Source organism: Leptopilina heterotoma, unplaced genomic scaffold (assembly GCF_015476425.1).
Source record: "Leptopilina heterotoma isolate Lh14 unplaced genomic scaffold, ASM1547642v1 Lhet_209, whole genome shotgun sequence".
Classification (NCBI taxonomy): Eukaryota; Metazoa; Arthropoda; class Insecta; order Hymenoptera; family Figitidae; genus Leptopilina; species Leptopilina heterotoma.
In genome coordinates this window covers 782,407-797,551 of record NW_025110924.1, presented here as the reverse complement: position 1 = coordinate 797,551, position 15,145 = coordinate 782,407, and the positions used below count along the sequence as shown (strand labels likewise).

Here is a 15,145-nt window from a genome sequence, read left to right as displayed (position 1 = left end):
TTGAAATTTACAAATGTAATATATTAAAAGTAAAATATTATTGTATCAAAGCAATAATTTATAAAGTCTGATTCGTTTATTTAAACGAAAAATATCAGTGTTTTGTGGAATTGACAATTAATTAAATTGAAAAGAAAAGAAAATATAGGAAAATATATATTTGTTTTAGAAAATTTCTTTTCATAATATTTATAATTTAGGGAAAAGTCAGAGATTTTAAAAAAAACTCTTTTTTAAACTTCAACCAAATTTAAAAAAAAATGTAAATTATGTAAATTTTTTTTATTTAAAAATAGTTTGGATAATTATCGCTCGTGAATAACCTCTGGGAATTATTAATTTTCTGAATTATTGCGAAAATAAAATTAGAATAGAAAATTAGTAGAAAAATGATAAAATCCAGCATGTAATGATTACAATAAAATAGAGAATAAGATTTGTAAGCAATTGTACAAAGTATAATGTTATATTTATAGCACGTCTCGTCACCTTTTTTTTTTTTTTTAATTTTTTCACTACATGAAAAACAACACGTTTTACTTTGAGATAATAATTACTATTTGCCGCACACAAAGTTTCCATAAAGAAACGCGCTCAGTGGTTCCCACGGATTGACCCAAACTCAACTCATACATTCACATATCTATATACAATATATATATTAATGTTTTGCAATTTTTATTGCACAAATCCTCAACGATTGCAATATACACAACTGCGAATCAATAGATTTAGGTGTGATAATAATAATATTCCTCGCGTAGACATTCTGATTAGAAAACTTCACTCAATTTTTCTTTTTCTTGTTTTTTTTTTTTTGTAATAAATGTATCTTTTTATACAATCGATTTATAATCAATCGATCACGTTCGCATTTAATACTCTTGTTTTAACGCGTAAAAAGTTGAGAAAGGACAAGGACAGATTATTATTGATTTTGTTAATAACGATGATTGGATAAAGTGTGTTCGTTTTATTTAATATATAAACTAAATGACACATTTTTTTCTGTTATTTACAATTAGTTCATTAGTTTTTGTGGGTTTTTTCTTCTATTTTTGCAAAATAAAAAAAAATTTATAAATTTTATCATTGAGAGAAAATGATTAGGTTTCGTAATTAAGTAATTAAAAATTCTCCAGGGGTACTTTGAAAAATTTTTTTCTGACTTGAAAATAAAATAAGAGAAGAAATGAAATAAAGTAAAAAAGAGAAAAGAAGGAAAATTGTTTACGATGAAAACATACAGTAAACGAAGAAATAAAAATTAATAAAGTAAATAAAATTTACATAAATAGATAAGAAGAAAGAAAATTTTCTTCTGACGTGAAAATAAAATTAAAGAAGAAATAAAGTAGAAAATATTTATAAGTAAATAAAAATAAAAAAAGAAAATGTTTTTCGGACGAGAAAAATAATAAAAAAAAACAAATAAAATTTATATGTAAATTAAAATGAAGAAAGAAAATTTTTTTGGTTTTGAAAATAAAATAAGAGAAGAAATAAAATACATGAGAATTACACTTAAAAATAAAAACAACAAAATAAAATACTTTTCTGACGAGGAAAATAATAAAAGAAGAAATAGAAAAAATAAAAATTATACGTAAATAAAAGAGAAGAAAGAAAATTTTTTTCTGCCATGAAACTAAAAAGAAGAAGAAATAGAATAAATAAAAATTATACAGAAATAAAGAAATAAAATGGAAAGTAAACTAAATAAAATAAAATGGAAAGTAAAATAAATAAAATAAACAAGAAAATAAAATATATAAAGTGTACAAAAAATAGAGTAGAAAAATAAATGAAAAGAAATAAGTATGAAAATTATAACAATAAAACAAACAAATATGAATTGCAAATTTTAAAATGTAACGTGTTTTAGTTATTTTTTTTTTTGTAGAAAGTTTTCTATATTTTGTGCCTTATTTGTTATTCTAGTGCAACTACTTTTCTCAATTGTATATGAAATAATTCTCCTTTCGGATTTCTTGCACAAAACTTTCTTTGTCATTTCTAATTTCTCTTATACAATATTTATCACTGGGAATAAATTTTTATTACACTTTCAATAATCAATGAACTTGCAAAAAAAAAAACGCTTTAAAAATACCTTTAAAAGTAGAAACTGTTTTTCCCCTCCAAATAGTTGGAGGATCAGCTCAAAGTTTTTTCTCTTTTTCTTTTTGAATTAAAATTAAAATGAACTGGATTTTTAAAATAATTTTTTTTAAATAAAAAATAAAATAAAAGAAATAGACAAATTTCGTTCATTTTTTTCCCGTTAAATATTGTCAAAAATTACAATCCTGAAATGAAAAATAAAAAAACTAATACTAAATTAGTTACAAATTAATTTTTAATTAAATTGAAAAATATTTTTTTATGTATAGAAAAATAATTTTTAGTTATAAAAAAATATTTCGATGTATAAAAAAATAATTTTCTATGTGGGTATCAAAAAATATTTATTTTTCAAAGAATTCAAAAATTACTTATCAATAAAATTCAAATTGAAAGAAGTAATAAAAAAAATCTCCTTTCATTTAAAAGTTCAAAAATTTTGTGAATTACTGATTGGAACTAAAATTAAAAACTTAAACTTTACATTTAGAAACTTTGTAATTAATTTTTTTTACACAGATACAAAATTATTGCATTAAAAATTTAATTTCAAGAAGAAATAAACAAATTTCGTTTATTTAAACTTTCACAACTTTTGGATCATTTAAAATAGTCAATAATTAATTAAATTAAATTTTTCTTATAGTAATGCAAAATTATTCTATAATTTAAATTTATTTTCAAGAAAAAATAAAAAAATTCCCTTCTTTTGAATGTTTGACAAAAATTAATTAAATTAATTCATTCTTTTTATAGTGACAAAAAATTAGTGCAATAAAAATTTAATTTCATGAAAAAAATTTCCTTCTTTTGAATGTTCAGATTTTTAAAAAATTGATAAAAATTAATTAAAATAAATTTTGGAACTTTAGAATCATCATTAATTAAATTAAATTAATTTTTTTGACAGTGACGCAAAATTATTCCAATAAAAATAAACAAATTTCCTTATTTTAAATATTCGGAATTTTAGAATCATCTAAAACAAACAAAAATTGCAATTAGGAAAGTGAAACAAAGGAAAATAAAAAAACTCTTCCACAAAGACTTATTTTTCTGTTAAAATCGTTATCGCCAAGTGATTAAGACCACAAGTAATTTTTTTTCTTTTTTTAAAAAAAAAGAAGAAAAAGAAAATATTTCGACTTTGCTGTGAAACATACACTGCGGATATTTTGCAATATATAACTATATAAACGTTTCGCGTTCGTAAATTTATCAGCACTTACGTATGATGAATCATGCGTAGGTGAATTAAAACAACTCAACGATACACTGCTCTTTTTATTGGGGGAAAAAAAGGAGAAAAAAAACGTAACTACATTGGTATGACATTTCATCCTTCGGCATTATTCTAGTTACGTATTATAATATTTCTCAGTCATTGTTACATATAGTTTTCCTCGTAATGATCTACGTACGACCCTGGAACTCTGTACAGATAGCGATTTGTTTTGCAAATCGAAACTTCCTTATGATTATTAGTTGACAGAATGAAGACCAACAGAGACTCAAATTAATTATTATTGTCTCTCTCTCTCTCTCCTTTATTTTATAATTGTCTGTGTGTTGGTGTGTGACGTAATTTTTTTATCTCTTGTTTACCATCGATTCTGTATGACAAAAAAAAATAGAGAAGAAATACACTTATGCTTATGACTATATTTTTTTTCTCTTTAAAATATATTATGCACTTATTATTTATACGTATGTATATTTAGAGAGAGAAAAATTTTTTTTTATTGATAAATACATTTCACAAGGTCAGGATTATTATTGATTAGTGTATATAACAGCGAGTGATAGTGTATAATATGTTGATAGTGATTATAATTAATTGTTATGGACTTTTGAACAAGAAATTGCGAGGAAAAATGTTAATTGTCAAGTTGATGAAAATAAATATTTTTGGGATTGGGAAAAAATCCCAAAGGATTGATTATAGGGTAAGTGCGTCAATTGCTGCGGGTCCCTAGTAGAAAAATTTGGTGGCGCTAGTAAGGTGCCACTCTCGCACGCCATTGCGCTGTAGTGGCGCTGAGAGCATTTGAAACACTTTTGTGCTCTAGCACCTTCCTCGCATTCTGCTCGCAGTGCTAGAATGCGAACATAACAGAATTATGTACATAACCTCACCTGCCAAAAATTTATTTCGCGAATTAAACAATTATTCTCATATGTCATTTCATTTGATGACTTTAAATAAAAGTATATATAAAAAACATTTACTAATTATCTGTTTACAATGGAAATTATACATATTTAAAGAATTAATTACACGTTTCGTTTTAATAAATGTAATCACACTTGTTAAACTTGTGGAATTATATATACATATTAGTTTATGAAAATTATCTCCCAGAGTCTAAATCATTATTAAAAAATCACTTATAATTTAATTGCAAAAGTTAAGTTCTTATTTAAAAGTTTAAAACCAACAAAACTGTTCTGAGAGGTCAATTAAAAATAAAGAAAACATAAATCCAGTTTGAGGTTACGTTTTCTAATTTGAATTTAGAGAAATTAATATGTTTAATTCATCAAAAGTATTTATTGTTATTCTTGGTGATAAATTGTTAGATTAATTACTTAAAATATTTTTTTAAATTTCCTTAGAGGTCGAATAAAACATTCACAAACTAAAAATTATTTTATAAATATGTATTTGAATTAACGAAAGACCAAGAAATTTTTAATACATTATTAATTTATATTTAAATTTGATAAAAATTACAAATATATAAATACTTACATTTCCTTACTATTATTGTTTTTAAATGCCATAATATTCTTCAAGCAAACATTTACTTTTACTTTAAAAATAAAAACAAACACCTCTGACACTTTATGCAACAGAAATTTGAGGTTATGTTGCATTCTAGCGGAAAATGCTCGCGCCATGCAAGGCGCTAGAAGACGTCGGCGAGATAAACTGCCATACAAATTCCAGTGGTGGCGCTAGCATATATCTAGGCTTCCATTAAATTTTTCTACCTGGGGTGCTTCAGTTTCTGCGGCATTTTAATAATTTAAGTGAATACATTTGTTCAGGGCACAAATAATTTTGAAATTTTTTTTAAAAATTACTTAACGATGTAAGTTTTAAAATAGATATAGGAAGTATATACCAAAACTTAATATTTATGTATTTTATTTTAATTAAAAGTTGACGTGTGCAAGGTTTTATTTTTTTTCATTGTTAACTTTGCTGGCAGTGCAAAAATACCTACATAAAAAAGGCTTTATTATTGTTTTTAGACTTAAAGTGGTTATTATTATGATGATTTTAGATAAAGAAAACCTTGTTTTAAAAGAAAAATTAAACTTTACTTTATTTTTGTCTGTTATTATATTTTATTTTTAAGAGTAGTAATTAACACAGAATTTGGGCTTGATTTAATTTCTGCGCCCTCAGAAAATCAACTAAGACTGGTTACAATAGACTATCTATTTTGAAAAAGAGCAAGAAAAAATTATGAAAATGATAGAAAAAATGAAGATTATGGAGGAAAAACTAAAGAAAATTTAATAAATACATAAATTAATTAAGGAAGAATTCTGTTATTAAGTTTTAACTAAATGTTTCAAAAATGTGATAATTCAGAAATTATTTGTTACTTTTGTTAATATATGATATATATTTATTTTTAATACATTTATATTCTATTCAATTAAACATTGATTAAAATAATTGTCCCATTTTGATTTCATAGTAGTTTGCGGTATTATACACATAAGCACAAAATTATGCGCAGAAACTGACCCACAGGAATTGAATTCGCGCAGCAACTGATGCGCAGCAACTGACTCAAACGCGCAGAATTAAACGCATTGAATATTATTTTTAATTCATTAAATTTATTAAAATAAATTATATTTTAGAGATGTTATTTATTGTAAACATATCTTAATAACACAAACTACAAATTTAATAAGACATAAGTTCAATTTGATCAATATAAAAATTATATTTTATAGTTAAAAGACGTCTTGACCAAAATACCGCAGGAATTAGTACACTTACCCTAATTAAAGAAAATTATAAACAGAAATATAGAAGAAATTTGGGAATATATTTTTGTTTTTTTCTGTAAATTTTTTGTAAATTAATTTTTGAATTAATTCAGTTCAATTCAATTTAAATTAATATAAATTGAAATTCATTTTTGAATTAATTCAGTTCAATTTAATTTAAATTAATATAAATTGAAATTAATTTTTGAATTAATTCAGTTCAATTCAATTTAAATTAATTTAAATTGAATTGAACTGAATAAATTCAAAAATTAATTTCCAAAAAATTTACACAAAAAGAACAAAAATATATTGGGAAAAATGCCTTTACATTTCAATTTATAATTTTAATTAATTATAATTCAATTTAATTTAATTTAAATTTAAATTTCATTGCAATTATTTAAATTTGAATTAAAATTAATTTAAATTTAAATTTCATTGAAATTATTTTAATTTAAATTGAAATTCAATTTAAATTAATTTAAATTTAAATTCTATTTCAAACTAAAACCCTAAAATTTAATTTCTCTTTAAATAAACGTAATATTTATAAATTAATAGAAATAAACTATAATAACAAAATTTAAACTTCTGAAATAAATTTTATTAAAGTCTGCAAAAAGCTTAAACATATATTAAAAATGAATTAAATTTATAAAATTTATGAAATTTATTCAAATCAATTTTTGGAAATTTATTCCCCTGGGAAAAAATTAAAATTTATTTCGAAGACAATAAAAAATTAGACAATTTAAGTTTCACTAGAAGAAAATAGTAAAAATTACTTTATATTTATTTCCGCTGTCAAAAAAAGAGATTTTTTTCTAATTTTTGCAACTTTTCTTCCTAGTTTGACAATTTTTATTAATTTTCCAAAAATTATTTACTTTTAAATTAAATTTACTAAATATTAATTAAAAAATCAGAAGTATTTTAAGCATTGAATTTGTTAAATCTATATTTTCAATTTTTATTATTATTTTTATTTTTATTTAAGGGCATTTGAACCTTGATGACGTCACACATGCTTTGCATAATCTGTAACGTCATCAAGGTTCAAATGCCCTTAAGATATTAATAGAAACATGTTTAGTTTCAGTAGTAAAAGCATTTTTTAGTCAGACAGATTTCATAAATTGTTTATTTTTAATTTGTTTTTGCTTTTCTAAAAAATTATTTTGATTGAAAAATAAATCGTGACATAAGAGGATGAAAAAAATGAAAAAAGGAGAAAGTGAGCAATTGAAAGAAAAGAGAATAGATAAAAGAAGAAAAAAGGTAAAAAGACAAAATAGGAAGAAAGGAAAAATAAAAGAAAAATAAAAAATAAGAGAAATAAGAATAGATTCAAAATTTGTAGTTTTTAGTAGTAAAAATAATTTTAATCAGACAAATTTCGAGCATTGTATATTTCAATATTAATTTTTACATTTTTTAAATTGTTCTTTAATTTAAAAATTTTCTATTTTTTAGCACTTTAAGTAAATTTTTGTCAGTCAAATTTCGAAAATTGGTTTTAATGTGTTTATTTGTTTCAATTTCTTTTTTAATTTTTTTTAATTGCTAAGGAAATATTTTTTTAATATTTAATTTCCCTGTTAAATTTAATTCTCAGTAGTACAAGCGTATTTTCGTCAGACGGATTAGGAGAAATTTTTCTTTTCGCTATAATTTACTGTTCTTTTTTTAAATTGATTTTTATCAAAAGAAAAAAAAAATTATTTTTCAGTTGTAAAAGCATATTTTCCTCAGTCAAATTTTGAAAATTGAACTTTTTAAATAGTTAAGTTTTACTTTCTTTAAAATTTGTTTCCTGTGAAAAATAAATATTTTCGTAAATTTTTAACATAATTTTCAGGTGTAAAAGCGAATTTTTATCAAAGGCATTACGAGAATTGAATTTATTGTTTAAATAATTGTTATTTTTTTTTAAGATTTTAATTCAAAAATAATTAATTCTTAGTAGTAGAAGCATTTTTTTAGTCAGACAGATTTTGGAAATAAAATATTTTGAATTCTTGATCGTTACTATTTTTTAATCATTTCAAATAATTTCCAAAAATAAATAATTTTTGACATTTTGAATTTTTCTTAATTCAAAATTAATAATTTTCAGTAGTAAAAGCGCATTTTAATCAGACGAATTTTGAGAATTAAAAATGTTCTATGAATTAATTTTTACTATTTCTCCTGAATGGAAAAATTTTAATTTTTTAAGTAGAAGAAACGCATTTTTGTTCGATAAATTTTAAAAATTAGATTATTTGTTTAATTATTACATTTTTTAAAATTATTTTAATTGATATGTTAAATTTTTTTCGTCATTTAATTATTATTATTTATTTAGTTTTCAGTAGTAGGTATAACCTTTTTTCGTCAGACGGTTCTAAAAAATTGATTACTTTGACTAATTAATTTTTATACTAACTTATTTTATTTGGAAAATAAATATTTTTCGATATTTTATTGAAATAATGTAAATTTAGTTTATCAGTAGTATAAACATATTTTTGTCAGACGCATTTGGAGAATTGAATTTTTTGTTTTATTTTATCGTTTATTAAATAATTTTGACCGAAAAATATAGAATTTTCAGTAGTAAAAGCGTATTTTAACCAGACGAATTTTAGAAACTGAATATTTCGTTCATTTTTATTTTCATTTTATATTTTATATTATTTTATATTATTTTTATTTTTATATTATTTTTTTTATATTATTTCTTCTTCTAAATTAGTTTTAATCTTTTAATTGCGAAAATTCTATTTTTTAAGTAGTTCAAGTGTATTTTCGTCAGAAGGACTTGAAGAATTATATTTTTTCACTTATTTCAAGTTTGCCTTCTTTAAAATTGTTTTGATTAAAAAAAAAAAAGTATTTTTAACTATTTTTGACCTAATTTTCAGACATAAAATCAAATTTTCATTCGACAAATTTCGAAAAATTAAATTTTTCGTTTAAAATGACTGTTTATTTTCTATTTAAATGATTTTGATCGAAACATATATTTAACTTTCAGTATAGTAAATTCATTGTTTCGTCAGATATTTTGAACACAATTCTTAGTAGTAAAAGCGTATTTTCTGAGATGAAAATGAAAATTTTTATTAATTTTTATTAATATCCAAAAAGAATAACGTTCCAAAAGTTTTGAACGTTCAAATAAACGACAATATATTTTCATTGTCTTTCTTATATTTAAATTTTATTTACAAAATATTGTTTTTATAATTAAAAAATTAATTCCTAACTAAATCAATGTTCAATTAATATTTTTCTCATTTCAGTCGAGTAATTTTTAAAAATATTAATGTAAAAAATATTTTTGATTAAAAACATTAGGAAAATGAAGAATAAATGTTAATTTCAAATGAGGAAATTTTTTTAAAAAAATAATTGAAATTTTGACAAGAATTTAATTAAAATTTTGGAAAATAATTGAATTTTGAAGAAGATTTTGATTATTTATAAAGATAATTGGGATTTTTACGAGATTTTTTTTTTGAATCCTTGACTTTTCCCTGAATTTTCTGTGTCGGAATTTTACGATTATTATAGTTATAAATATAATAATATTAAAAATATATTCCGCAATTCATATTTTATTTTTATGAAAATAAATTTGAATTAAAATTTGAATTAAAAATTTGTACGTTATATTATTTTTAAAAATGCTAATTTTATTAAAAAAGTGAGTGAAAAGGTAGAAATAATAAGAAAAAGAGAGAAGTGGAAAGTGACAGAATAGAAACAGAAAATAAGTAAAGAAAAATAGAAAGATTAAAAATTTGAAAAAGAAATGAAGAAAAAAAGAAAAGAAAGGAAAAAAAGGAAAAAATAGAAAGAAGAAAAAAAGGAAGAAGAGAAAAATAGAAAAAAGAATAAAAAAAAATAGACAAAAATAAAAAGTATCGAAAAACGTAATAGAACGTTAATAAACTAAGACGACAAAATGAAAAGATAGGTTCGGAAGTTGTCAGTCACGATCTTGGATTATAATCTACGAGAGAAAGAGAAAGGTGAAGTGCACGCACGCAGAGCCGCATTATTCTCTTTTGCAGGAGAAGAAAGTGCAACGATGACGCAGTTCTGATCTCACCCTCCCCACTCTTCTTTTTTTTCTTTCCTTCTTTCTTTCTTTTCAAAAAGGCAGACCTTCCTCCTTTGCCTTCACCTCGACTCTTTATCTCTCCGTTTTCCCCTTGCGTTCCCCCCCCCCTCCCTCCCCGTCCATAGTTTCATCCGGAGTACCTTCATTCACTCCCACTCCACTCACTACACTATACACGAGCAATTACCCTCCATGTCCCTGAAATCCCATCTTCAGGACCTACCTCAAGGTGTCCTGTGTACAAGTCGGCAAGAGAGATTGCAAAATGTACGCAAAAAGGGGGAGGGGAGAAAACCAGCTTGTAATATTGTTTTACGAGAACTCAACTGAAACCTTCAATTTTGAGGGGAATCTTCTTCTTCTTCTTTTTTCTTCTCTCTCACTCACTGCTTCTCGAGACAAGATAAATATGATGCTGTGTAATCTTTTAATGACGAAAAATGATTATAGTTGCGGTAAAGAAAGTAGGGTAATCGTTAGGAAAATTGTTATTAGCTTCTAAGTACATAGTCACTGTTCGCTCACTGGAAATCAAATAAGAAATTTTACCTTTTATACTGTGGGAACTATTTGGAAATTTTAAATCAATATTAATTTATTAAAATTCATTTTTTGAGTTTTGATAAAAAAATATTTACCCTTCCTGTTTAAATTTGTTTTAGTCACTGACTTTTTGCTTTTGAATTAAGTAAATTTACCAATAAACTAGTGAAAATTGCTATTTATTAGTATTTTGCTTTTGAATTAGTAAATTTTACTAACAAATTAGTATAAATTACTACTTATTAGTATTTTGCTTTTGAATCAGTAAATTTTATTAATAAATTATGTTTACCATTTTTTAAAATTATTTTAATAGAGATGTGTTTAGTTTTCAGTAGTAAAAACGTTTCTTAGTCAGACAGATTTCGTAGATTGTTTATTTTGTTCAATTAATTTTTGCTTTTTTAAAAAATTATTCTGATTGAAAAATAAATATTTCCCGATATCTTTAATGAGAAAAATAACAATAGATTCAAAATTTATAGTTTTCAGTAGAAAAAATAATTTTAATCAGACAAATTTCCAGCATTCTTTATTTCATTACATTAATTTTTACTAATTTGATGGAAAATTATTTAGTCTTCCTCTTTAAATTTGAATTTTAAAAAATGCTTATTAATTTGAATTAGTGTCTTTTTCTTTTGAACTAGAAAATTTTTGCTAAAATGTTAGTAAAAATTACTATTTTCTCTATAAACATAAATTTGTAAATTGTTTATTTTTGTTTAATCAATTTGAGCTTTTATAAAAAATTATTTTGATTGAAAACTAAACATTTCCCGATATCTTTAATTAGAAAAATAACAACAGATTGAAAATTTATAGTTTTCAGTACATAGTAACAATAATTTTAATCAGACAAATTTCGAACATTCTTTATTTCGTACATTAATTTTTACTAATTTGATGGAAAATTATTTAGCCGTCCTCTCTAAATTTGAATTAGAATAAAAAATGCTTACTAATTTGAATTAGTGTCTTTTTCTTTCGAATTAGTAAATTTTACTAAAAAGTTAGTGAAAATTATTATTTACTCTATAAATATAAATTAGTAAAAATGTTTACTAATTCGAATTAGTGATATATTTTGCTATTGAATCAGTAAATTTTACTAATAAATTGTAATTACTATTTTTTAAAATTTATTAATAGAAATGTGTTTAGTTTTCAGTAGTAAAAGCGTTTTTTAGTCAGACAGATTTTGTAAATTGTTTATTTTGTTTAATTAACTTTTGCTTTTTTAAAAAAAATTATTTTGATTAAAAAATAAATATTTCCTATCTGCTCTTTAAATATAAATTAGTAAAAATGTTTAGTAATTTGAATTAGTGATTTTGATTGAAAAATATTTAGTTTCCAGTAGTATAAGCGTTTTTTTTGTCAGACGGACATTATTAACAATAAAATATTTGCTAATTAAATTTTCACTTCTTTTTTGAATAATTTAGATTGAAAATTTTTATTTTTTTTAGTAGTTTTAATCGAATAATTTATAATTTTCAGTAGTAAAAGCGTATTTTTGTCAGACGGTATTATTTTCAAAACTAATATCAATAAAAATTAGTGAATTCAATTTTTACATTTTCTTAATGTTGTTAATGAAGAAAATATATTTTTCCGATATTTTTATTTCGATTATTTATTTCAACATTTTTCATTTTAGTTTTCAGTAGTAAAAGCTTATGTTTTGTCAGACGAATTTCGTGAATTGGATATATTGATTTAATTTATTTACACCAATTTTGAAGTATTGTTTTTTTTGCTTAAAAAATATTTAGTATTCAGTAGTAAAAGCATATTTTGGTCAGACAGATATTGACAAATTAAATATTTATTAAAATTCATTAATTGAATTTTCAATTTTCTTTTTAGGATGACTTTGCTGTAAAAATAAATATTATTTCGATATTTCTATTTGCATTAATTTTATTTTAGTTTTCAGTAGTACAAGCGTATTTTCGTCAGACAGATTTGGAGAATTACATTTTTTTTGTGTAATTTATTTTTATTGCGTTTTGAATTTGCTTTAATCGAAAAATATATAATTTTCAGTAGTAAAAGTGTATTTTCGTAAAGACAAATTTCCTAAATTGAATACTTAATCTCATTAATTTTTTCTTTAAAAAAAAAATTTTTTTCTTACTGAAAAAATAGGCATTTTTCGATATTTTCAACATAATTTCCAGTAGTAAAAGCGTATTTTTACCAAACGAATTTTGATATTTGAATTTTTTGTTTACATATCTGTTATTTCTTTTTTTTAATGCTTGTAATGGAAAAATTTAGTTTTCAGTAGTAAACACGTTTTTCGTCAGACAGATTTTCATAATTAATTATTTTTAAAAGTGTCATAAATAAATAACTTTTTATTTTACTAGCTGATTTCTAATGAAAAATAATTAATTGTAAAAATTATTGTCTTGAATATTTTGTATTAGATACACAATACTTATATTCATAATAATAATTTATATAATGAATTTAATTCTTCTAAAAATCCGTCTGACGCAAATTCACTTGCACTACTTAAAAACTACATTTATTCCTCAATGAAAATCAATTAACGAGAAAGTTTGCAATTCAATTTTTCTACTCCCCCCATCGAGATGGAAAACTTTCTCTATTTTAAAATAATAATTTTCAAATTAGCAGAAATTATTATTTACAGAGCAAACAAAAAAATTTCCAAATCAAACAAACTAAAAATTTTACCGAAAATAAATTGAAAAAAAAGAAAAATTAATTAATTTTTAAAAATTTAAAAATTAATTAATTCAGGGGAATTAAGACACTAAATGCGATCACTATCTCTAAAACCAGGTTATCTGCATAAAAATGCAAACTAGTTTGCTAGAAAGTTAACTGCACCGTGAAGTATAAAGGCAAAGATCAAGTTCTAACCGCGAAACTTCTAGATTATAAACACAGACAAGCGTGCGTATCATTCAATGCACGCACGACTTCTTATTTGTGCAAAAAAAATAAGAGGTGAAAAAAATTGACTCCCTTTTTTTCTCACGAGGAAGACACTTTTTTTTTTGTTTTTGCTCAACGTCATTCGAAACAAAAAATGACATTTGAATTTTTCCCTCACGCGAAACGTGTTCACATAAATGCGAAACAATAACAAAAACATATTTATACTTTAAATTGAACATTATAATGTCCTCAAAAAATAAAACTTGTTTAGATGATAAATAAAAAAGTAAATAAATAAAAAAAAATTTAGCTCCAACTTGTAATAAATGGTAATTTATTCAAAATTTGAATTAAGGAAATTATGATAGTTTAGAATGCAGAAAATTTTTGTTTATATTTTTTTATTAAAGATTAAGGAATAAAGTAAAAAAAACTCAAAAATAAAATAAATAACGAAGAAAATAAAAACGAATAAAGGATTAATGATAGTTTTAGTCAAAAATATTCAATTTTAAGTAGTATAAGCACTTTTTCGTCAGACGTATTTCGTTTATTGAATTTTTGATTATCGATAATTTGAGTTATTAATTTTTTTTTAAATATTAAAATAAAAATTTTGAAAATATTAATTATTAATTAGTAATAATTTTAAATTGGCAATATTTTTAGTAAAAATTATTTAAAGTAGTAAAAACACTTTTTTGTCAGACGTATTTTTTAAATTGAATTTTTGTTTAAGAATAGTTTGAGTTATTAATGTTTTGTTGTAAATTTTATTTTAAAAATATTGTAAATGTTAATTATTAATAATTTAAATTGACGATAGTTTTAGTTGAAAATATTTAGTTTTTAGTAGTAAAAGCACATTTTCGTCAGACATATTTCGTTTATTGAATTTTTGGTTATCGATAGTTTGAGTTATTAAATTTTCATTATAAATTTTTTTATAAAATTATTGAAAATGTTAACTATCATTAGTTTTAATTAACAACAGTTTGACTAATCGATAATTTAAACTAACAATATTTTGAGTTATCGATAATTTCAATCAACGTTTTTTCTAAAATGTTAAACGTTCAAATGAACGAAAATTTTTTTCCCCTTTAAATATTTTCAAAAATTATCAGAAAAAATGAAAAATTAATTAAAATTCAATATTTGTTTATAGTAAAAATAAATTTTTTTTATGTACAGATTATTTTTTTATAAAAACAGAATAAAAAATAGATAGTTTGAATTACCGATTTAATGATTAGAAAAAAAATATAATTTTTTTTTGCTTCTAAATTAATATAATCAAAATTATCAATAATTGAAGAAATTAAAAAATCGAATTTTAATTTCGCTTTTAATTAACAGTCAAAATTATTAAATAATCGAAAAAATCAAAATACTCGAGTTTTAATTTCACTTATAATAATTAATAATTAA

General features: G+C 22.1%; 1 protein-coding gene across 8 annotated transcripts in view; it reads left to right on the top strand.

Annotated features, from left to right (window-relative positions):
- The window catches only part of LOC122501406 (caveolin-3-like), a 278,146-nt gene that overhangs the window by 130,873 nt on the left and 132,128 nt on the right, over window positions 1-15,145 (top strand). The window lies entirely within an intron of this gene.